This window comes from Balaenoptera musculus, chromosome 3, assembly GCF_009873245.2.
Source record: "Balaenoptera musculus isolate JJ_BM4_2016_0621 chromosome 3, mBalMus1.pri.v3, whole genome shotgun sequence".
Taxonomy (NCBI): domain Eukaryota; kingdom Metazoa; phylum Chordata; class Mammalia; order Artiodactyla; family Balaenopteridae; genus Balaenoptera; species Balaenoptera musculus.
In genome coordinates this window covers 73,163,843-73,174,038 of record NC_045787.1, presented here as the reverse complement: position 1 = coordinate 73,174,038, position 10,196 = coordinate 73,163,843, and the positions used below count along the sequence as shown (strand labels likewise).

At 39.6% G+C, this 10,196-nt stretch overlaps 1 pseudogene; it reads left to right on the top strand.

The window, feature by feature from the left end:
• Nucleotides 1-7,897: 7,897 nt before the first annotated feature.
• Nucleotides 7,898-9,773, top strand: LOC118892501 (annotated as a pseudogene).
• Nucleotides 9,774-10,196: the final 423 nt, after the last annotated feature.

Below are 10,196 nucleotides of genomic sequence, written 5' to 3'. Positions count from 1 at the left end.
ATCCACTTTTCACAGGAATATAGAAGCTCTCACTTTTAGATGTGAAACATCGCAAGGGAAAATTTACTGGATTTACAGGGCTTCAGGCACCATATTCTCAAACCCATGAGTGCCTTTTGTTATTTCTTCTGTCTGCATGCTGACATTAGAGGGAACTTTTTTTTACTGAAAAATGAAACTAGAGTGTTGAAGTTATACAGTCTGCTCTGGTCCACTTGACCACATTACTGTCAAATCTAACATAGTTTCTAGAATTCCTAAAAAAAATCCTTCTAATGTCTGTTCATATAGTTAATACGGACTAGCGTGTGTGTTTGTTGTTTTCTGTTTAAACAAAGGATCATATCTTCTAGTTTAGGAGTAAGGAAAATATTTATATAAAAGTTTACCAAAAGTTGGATTTGTTATACCTTTAGATATTAGGAAGAGGAAGTGATATAATAGGTTAACTACAGTAAATAAAAAAGCAGTTAGGTATTTTGCCATTCTGAATCTTATGCCTTTAACAAAATTCCTCTCACCACTAAAATATACTATTTTTGACCAATTAACTCATGTATTAAGAGCACTAAATAAAGACAATATGTTCACAGACTGTGCTAATCTCAATTAGTCATTTCACCAACACTAGTCAAAAGAATGGTTTTGCTGAAATTTTTCACCACACTAGGACAGCTCACCATAAATATCAACTGACCATAAATCTTTGAAAGAAAAATGTCTATATTATAATCTAATGTTGTCAAAAGTGATTTTACTATAAAGCAAATGATGCTTATTTCAGCTTCAAGGACTCTCATTCTCATTTACCCTTCCAAGGCCATTGGAGGAACACTATAACATGGTCACTTGGTCATGCTATTTTGTAAAATTAGGTAGGGCAATTTAACTGTAATCAGTTAAGACTGCTGTCTCTTTTCACTCTGACTTTCCCTCCCTAATAGTTGGTATATAAGGATAAGCATTTGGGATATTTTGCTAGGAAAATGTTGAGTTGTAGACACATTTATTTTTGATTTAATGGGCTTATTTAAGTGGTTTGCAATCACTTCTGTGTATAGAAGCTATTAGTGTGTATAGTTAAGCTATTAGTAATTGTTCCAAATATCATGACCCAAAGGCATAGGGACCAGAGGTCATATGATAATATGAACAGGTTCTAGGCACCCAGCATCAAAAATACTTGGGTAGTAGAAGGCAAAAAAAAAAATGTCTCCCATGTAGGAAAGTAGTCCCTAGAAAAACATGCTAGATCATACAACTCGTATACAAAAGAATGTTGATAAAGTTTTTCTACAATGTGATGGCAATCCTAAAAATTTCTATTATATTACCAATTAGCTGTCAAGCTGAAATAAACTTTTCTGGCCTAATAATAATAATAACAATAATAAAGTGATCTATCAAACATTCAAGGGAAAGTAGAAAATTATTCCTCTATCGCTCTAAAAATCATCATAACATTGTTTTCATACAAAGAAACAATCAAAGAACTTATAGCCAAACGATTTTTAAAAAGGCTTATAGAGATAGATCCAGGAGTTAATTAATAAGAATAACTGTGTATTTCTCGACTTCTTCCTCCTTCTTCAAAGCCAGGCATGGTTGGTGGAATCCTTTTTATGTTTCTATCTCTCTGACCTCCTTTCCTATTTCATCTTTGTTTTCCTCCTCCACGACACTTCACTGAAGGACTTTTCTGTTCTCCTTTTCTACATTTAAGGGCGCATGTGATTACATTGAACCCATGTGAAACCAGGATCATCTCTCTATTTTATGGTCAGATGAAAAGTACCTTCATAGCAGTAGTACCTAGATTAGTGTTTGTTTGAATAACCAAGCGATGGAAGTCTGGAAGAGACATCTTTAGAATTCTGCCTACCCTAGAACTGATTTAGTCCAAATTTCTGATTTTAAAAATAGGGAAATTTAAGATGAGTTTTATCCAAGTACTTAGTCATAGTTTTTTTGCTGTATTAAAAGATAGATGAGACTACATTTCTTATATTAAGATTGATAGATTATCTGCTTAGGAAAGAATACATGCAAACCTATCCAATTTTAATAATAAGTTGTAATTATGCTCCCCTCTAACCAATAACAGAAAATACCCCTGCTCCAAGGCTTAATATAGGATTCAAACTATCTGCTATACTGCTTCTTCCAAAAATCTTATCCAGTGCTACTGAAACTTGAAAGATGGGCAAAGTATTGAGTTCTTTCCTCTGTATTGGTCAGCAATTTTTTTAAAGGGCCCCATAGTAAATAGTTTAGACTTTTGGGACCTATGGTCTCTGTCACAATGATTCACCATGCCACTGTAGAATGAAAAGAGGGATAGAACACAAGTAAATGAATGGGTGTGAATGTATTACAATAAAACTTTATTTATAGATTTGGTGTATGGGGGGAGAGGGAGACTGCTTAGTTTGCGAAACCCTGGTGTAAAGATTTGGGTACTCTATGTCTATGCTGAATTCTTATGGCCATCCCAGAGAGGGTGCCATTCATGTACATTTTATGCTATGCCCTTGACATTAATTGATATTTGATTTAAAAAAATATATAGTCATATTTTAAAAATTGCTGTAGCTTATTCAAAACTCTTGTTGAAGTCAGTGTACAACATTATGTTGTTCAATGTCCTTTTATAAATTCTTCACATTACAAATTCCCTTCAAAATTGTGTCAGGAGTGTTTGGTTTTTTTTCCCCCTTCATGCTGAATTAGCATGTTTCATTTTATCAGAAGATTAAAATTACATATCCCATCACTTCCCTTTTTGATTTGGTTTACAGGAAATATAGATTTATAATGAATACTCATTTCTATCCTTCTATATGTAAGCTTTAGGGCACATTTATTTTCCTTTATTTTTTAAAACTTTTGGTCTTATAGTATATGTGATTTTAGTTGCAATCTTCCTAAAATCCTTACCAATGAATATATAATAGTAGACTTGGGATTAAAATTCTGGTTTATGATTAGTCTTCCTCAAATATAAATATTTGCACTCACATTTCATTAACTTCAATTAATTAATTTTCTGCAGGCCCTGTACACATTGTGTCTGTTGATGGAATTGGTCTTTTATATATTTAAACTTTCCCACAGAGTAAAGTCTATGGCTATGTAGTTAACTCTTTTTTATATTGAATTATATCACATATATCAGGTTTTCTTAAACTTGGCACTATGGATACATTTTGAACCAGAAATTTGTGTTGAGAGAGGCTGTCTTCTGCATTGTAGGATGTTTACCAGCATCTCTGGCCTCTGCCCACTAGATGCCAGTAGCACTCCTGCCAAGTTGTTTCAACCCAAATAGCTCCAGGCATTGTAGAAGGTCCTCTGGGAATGTGTGTGTTGGAGGTGGGGGACATTGGTTGAGAACCATGATTTATTCAGAAATTGTACAAATTATGAGTTAACAAATTGATGAATTTTCATGATGTGAGCACACCAGCATAATGAAAAAATGGATCAAGAAATAAAGTATTACCAGCATCCCACAAAGCCCTTTCTTGCCTACTCACTGTCTATACCTTCCTGCAAAGTAAGTACTTTTATGACTTTTAAGACCACAGATTGGTTTTCTTCTCTTGAACTGTGTATAAATAAAGTTACACAGAATGTCCTTTGTTGCTTTCAATCAACATTACTCTTATGAGATTCATTCACATGGTGCATAGCATTAGTTCTTCTATTATTGCCAAATTCCGTAAGTTATTTGTACATTTTACTGATAAAGGACACTTGGTTTTCACAGCTTTATCTGTGGGAATGTTATAATTCAATTCAGTTTCTTCTGTTCTGATTTTATACTTTTTGGTCACTTTTTTGGTCACTTTTTTAGATGGCTTTTTGAGGAATTTGTCCATTTTCTGTTATTTTCCAAGTATATTGGCATAATTATTTTTTTACAATATTATCTTGTTCCTTTTTTATTTGTTGTAGAATCTATAATTATCTCTCTCTTTTTATTCTTGGTATTGATAAATTGTGCTTTCATCCTCTCTTGAACATTTGTGCCAAGGGTTATCACTTTATTACTCAAAAAAATCAACTTTTTTTTTCTTTTAAATCCCTCTAATATGTATTTATTATCTGTATTTTTCATTCCTTCTTATGCTTATTGGAAATTTTTATCTTGTTCTATCAGCTATTGAGTGAAGAATTAAATTCTGCCAGCTTCATTATAGATTGATTTATACATCTTTAGTTCTGACACTTTTTCCTTTCTAGAATTTTTAGCTATGTTATTCAGTGCATATACATTTGACATAATTCTATCTAGCTAGTGAATTGATCTTTTAGTCATTACAAAATTACTCTTTAAACCTGGTAATACTCCTTTTTCATCTACTTTTTCTGGCATTAATATGTCAGCAACCATTTCTTTCTTTCTTTTTTTTTTCCTTGACAGTTTTATTTCAATGTGTTTTTGTCCTTATATTTAGGATAGATCTCTTTAAATATCATGTAACTAGACTTTCTATTGTAATTGTCTGAAATTTTTGTTTTTCAATTGTAATATTTAGCCTATTTGTATTTGATGTAATTATTTATATATTTGATCTTAAATCTTAGTACAGGCATACCTCATTTTATTGACTTCACTCTAATGCACTTTGCAGATATTGAATTTTTTCAAATGGAAAGTTTGTGGCAATCCCACATTGTGAAAGTATATCTGTGTCATTTTTCTAACAGCATTTGCTCACTTCATATTTCTGCATCACATTTTGGTAATTCTCACAAAATGTCAAACTTTCCATTATTATTATATTTGTTATGGTGACCTGTGATCAGTGATTTTTGATGTTACTATTATAATTGTTTTGGGATTGCATGAACTGTGCCCATGTATGATAGCAAACTTAATTGATATGTGTTGTGTTGTGTGTGTTCTGACTGCTCCACCAACCTGCTGTTCCCATCTCTTCCTTTCCTTGGGCCTCCCTATTCCCTGAGACAAAACAATATTGAAATTAAGCCAGTTAATAACCCTACAAAGACCTCTAAATGTTCAAGTGAAAGGAAGAGTTGCACATCTCTCCCTTTAAATCAAAAGCTAGAAATGATTAGGCTCAGTGAGGAAAGCATGTTGAAAGCTAAGATAGACCAAAAGCTAGGTCTCTTGTGCCAAACAGTTAGCCAAGTTGTGAATGCAAAGAGAAGTTCCTGAAGGAAGTTAAAAGTCCTACTCCAGTGAACACAAGAATGATAAGAAAGTGAAACAGCCTCATTGCTGATATGGAGAAAGTTGCAGTGGTCAGGAGGGAAGATCAAACTAACCACAGCAATCCCTTAAGCCAAAGCCTAATCCAGAGCAAGGCTCTAACTCTCTTCAATTCTATGAAGGTTGCAAGAGGTGAGGAAGCTGTAGAAGAAAAGTTTGAAGATAGCAGAGGTTGGTTCATGAGGTTGAAGAAAAGAAGCTCTCTCCATAAAAGTGCAAGGTGAGGGGCTTCCCTGGTGGCGCAGTGGTTAAGAATCTGCCTGCCAATGCAGGGGACATGGGTTCGAGCCCTGGTCTGGGAAGATCCCACATGTTGTGGAGCAACTAAGCCCGTGCACCACAACTACTGAGCCTGCGCTCTAGAGCCCACGAGCCACAACTACTGAAGCCCTCACGCCTAGAGCCCAAGCTCCGCAACAAGAGAAGCCACCGCAGTGAGAAGTCTGTGCACCACAACGAAGAGTAACCCCCACTCAACGCAACTAGAGAAAGCCGTGCGCAGCAACAAAGACCCAAAGCAGCCAAAAATAAAAATAATAAATGAATAAATAAATAAATTTATTATAAAAAAAAGTGCAAGGTGAAGCAGCAAATGCTGATGTATGAGCTACAGCAAGTTATCCAGAAGATCTAGCTAAGATAATTAATGAAGGTGATTATACTCAACTACAGATTTTCCATGTAGAGGAAATAGCCTTCTATTGGAAGACTGTGCCATCTAGGACTTTCATAACTAGAAAGGAGAAGTCAGTGCCTGGCTTCAAAGCTTCAAAGGGCTGCCTGACTCTTGTTAGGAGTTAATGTAACTGGTGACTTTAAGTTGAAGCCAATTTACCATTATGCTCATTTCCCATTATGAAAATTCTAGGACCCTTACAAATTATCTAAATCTACTCTACCTGTGTTCTCTACATGGCACAACAAAGCCCGGATGACAGCACATCTGTTTACAACATGGTTTACTGGATATTTTAAGCCCAATGTTGAGACCTAAGGCTCAGAGAAAAAGATTCCTTTCAAAATATTACTACTCACTGACAATACACCTAGTCACCCAAGAGCTCTGATGGAGCTGTACAACAAAATTCACATTGTTTTCATGCCTGCTAACATATCATCTATTCTGCAGCCCATGGATCAAGGAGTAATTTTGACACTCAAGTCATATTATTTAAGAAAAACATTTCATAAGACTATAGCTACCATAAATAGTGATTCCTCTGATGGAGCCAAGCAAAGTAAATTGAAAGCCTTCTGGAAAGGATTCACCATTTTAGGTGCCATTAAGAACATTCATGGTTCATGGGAAAGGGTCAAAATATTAACATTAACAGGGATTGGAAAGAAGTTGATTCCAACCCTCATAGATGACTTTGAGGGGTTCAAGACTTCAGTGGAGGAAGTAACTGAAGATATGGTGGAAGTAACAAGAGAACTAGAATTAGAAGTGAAACTTGAAGATGGGACTAAATTGCTGCAATCTCATGATCAAACTGTAACAGAAGAGGAGTTGCTTCTTATGAATGAGAAAAGAAAGTGGTTTCTTGAGATGGAATCTACTCCTGGAAAAATGCTGTAAAGATTCTTGAAATGACAACAAAAGATTCAGGACATTACATAAACTTACTTGATAAAGCAACAGCAGGGTTTGAGAGGATTGATTCCAATTTTGAAAGAAGTTCCACTGTGGGTAAAATGCTATCAAACAGCATTGCATGCTACAGAAAAATAGTTCATAAAGGTAAGAGGGAGTGGCCAAGATGGCAGAGTATGAAGACCCTAAGCTCACCTCCTCCCATGAGGACAGCAAAATTACAACTATTTACAGAGAAATTATTTATGTGACAAACCAGAGCACTAGCAGAAAAGATCTACAACTAAAGATGTAAAGAAGGAATCACAACAAGATAGGTAGGAGGGACAACCCACAAACAGGAGGATAATTACAACTGCAGAGGTTCTCCTCAAGGAGCAAGTGGTTGGAGCCTCACATGTGGCTTCCCAGCCTGGGGGTCCTGCACACGGAAGATAAGCCCCAAGAATGACAGGCTCTGAAGGCCAGTGGGGTTTACTTTCAAAAGAGCCAGAGGACTGTGGGAAATAGAGACTCCACTCCTAAAGAGCACACACAAAACTTCACATACTCTGGGACCCAGGGCAGAAGCAGTAACTTGAAAGGAGCCTGGGTAAGACACACCTGCTGATCTTGAAGAGCCTCGTGGAGGGCAGAAGGCAGCTGGGGCTTGTCCTGGGGACACAGACACTAGCATCAGCTGTTTTGAGGAGTTCCTTCTACCACATGGACACTGATGCTGGCAAGCACTATTTTGGAATCCTCCCTGTAGCTTATTTGTACCAGGACTCAGACCAACTCACCAGGCTGTCAGTACCAGTACTGGGATGCCTCAGGCCGAGACACAACTCCACCCACTAGCAGGCCTGTTGCCCTGAAACCCCCTGAGTGCACAGCCACACCAGGACCTGGCCCTGTCCAGCAGAGGGCCCAGGACCTGGCTCCATACACCAGCTCTAGCCACGGGATTTCCAGGGCCCTGCACCCAGAGATCTGGGACCTGACTCAGCCCACCAGTAGGGCAGCAGTAGCCCTGGGACCAGTCTCACCCACCAGTGCATAGGCACTGTCCCCAGGACCCCATGGGCCCACAAACAGGCCAAAACACCAATTCTGGGACCCCCAGGGCCCTGCAGCCAGAAACCCTGGGACCCAGGTTTGCCTACCAGTGGGCTGGCAGTAGCTCCGGGACCAGCCTTACCCACCAGTGGGTAGGCACCAGCCCCAGGAAATCCTGGGTCCTGGTCCCACCCACAAGCAGACCAAAACACCAATTCTGGGACCCACAGGGCCCTGCAGCCAGGTAGGGCATATAGCTCAAATGAGCAGAGAGTAGTGCGCTGCTGGGATGCATAGGACATCTGTTACAAAAAGCCACTTCTTCAAGATCGGGAAACATAAGGAGCCCACAGAACACATAGAAATAAAAATAGCAAATTAGGTAAAATGAGGGGACAGAGGAAAGTGGAAATGAAGGAATAAGATAAAACCCCAGAAGAAGAATGAAGTGAAATAGGGATAGGCAATCTACCCACTAAAGAGTTTAAAGTAATAACCATAAAGATAATCAAAGTACTTGGGAGAAGAATGGATGAACACAGTGAGAAGATTAACAAAGAGTTAGAAGATACAGTCATTGACCTCGGGCAGCAGCAGCAGGAGAGGCGGCAGTGGTGGGAAGTGGCTGGGGCGGGGGGCATTGTCATCTCGCCCTTCAGCCTGGAGGAGCTCATCAAGCACCTGGCCTCGCTGCAGCAGAACAAGGTGTTCAAGGTCTAGCTGGAGACCTACAAACTCAAGTGCAAGGCACTGCAGGAGGAGAACCGTGGCTTGCGCAAAGCCAGCGTGACCATCCAAGCCCAGGCTGAGCAGAAAGAAGAATTCATCAGTAACACTGTATTCAAGAAAATTCAGCCTTCGCAGAAGGAGAAAGAAACCCTTGCTGTAAATTACGAGAAGGAAGAAGAGTCCCTCACTAATGAGCTCCCCAGAAAATTGATGCAGTTGCAGCATGAGAAAGCCGAACTAGAACAGCATCTGGAGCAGGAATTCCAGGTCAACAAACTGATGAAGAAAATTAAAAAACTGGAGAACGATACCATTTCTAAGCAGCTTACATTAGAACAGTTGAGACGAGAGAAGATTGACCTTGAAAATACTTTGGAACAGGAACAAGAAGCGCTAGTGGATCGTTTCTGGAAAAGGATGGAACTTGAAGCTGAAAAGCGAATCCTGCAGGAGAAATTAGACTAGCCGGTGTCTGCTGCCCCATTGCCTAGAGACATCTCCGTGTAGATCGACCCTCCAGAAAACATGATGCGACACATCAGGTTTTTAAAGAATGAACTGGAGAAGCTGAAGAAGCAACTGAGTGCTGCCCAGTTACAGCATTCCGAGATAATGGCACAGTATTTGGAGGAGGAACTTCACATGGGGGAAGAGGACCTGAGAGGAAGCTGCAGAGGGAGATGGAGAGGAGAGAGGCCCTCTGTCGACAGCTCTTGGAGAGTGAGTCCAGCTTAGAGATGGATGATGAAAGGTATTTTAAGGAGCTGTCTGCACAAGGATTAAGACCTCACATTGTATGCAGCCCGATTCCTTACACACCTTCTCCCAGTTCAAGCCGGCCAATATCACCCAGTCTCTCGTATGCAAGTCACACGCTTGGTTTCACGTCACCAACTTCACTGACTAGAGCTGGAATGTCTTATTACAATTCCCCAGGTCTTCATGTGCAGCATATGGGAGCATTCCACGGTATCACAAGGCCTTCACCGTGGAGAAGCAAGTCCTGATAAATTCAAATGGCCCACGCTGCCTCCGTCTCACAACACACAGACCCCTGTCCAGCCACTGCCACCTCCATCTCCACCACCCATGCAGCCAACAGTCCCCTCAGCCGCCACCTTGCAGCCTGCCCCCTCGCAACAGTTGGTTCACCCCTCCTCCCAGCCTTAATGCATGTGCTTAGTCCGAACCTCACGTCGGCACACGTTCTTGTACAGTGGAGCCGAGCCGTCAACTCGACGCCAAAGGCTTCCTTCCCTGGCATATGGATGTGACTTATTTGCACTGAGGTTATCTAGGCTTCACTATTCATTATGTTGTAAATGTGTGTCTGAAACGCAGCCAGTGTTGTGAATCTACAACACTATACGGACGACTTTTTCCTTCGGTGTTTTACTTGAATCTACATGTGCGCACATTCCCTGGCTGGGACGTCAGCTGTTCGACTATTTGGTAGTTCAGCAGCAGTGTGCAATTTTCGCCTGGCCCCAGAGCTTCATTTTCCTGGCTTTTAGGTTGGAAAATAAAAAGGGATATCTTTTTATATTTTTCCGTGAATTTGCAGAAAATTACTGAGCTGTTATTATCCCTCCC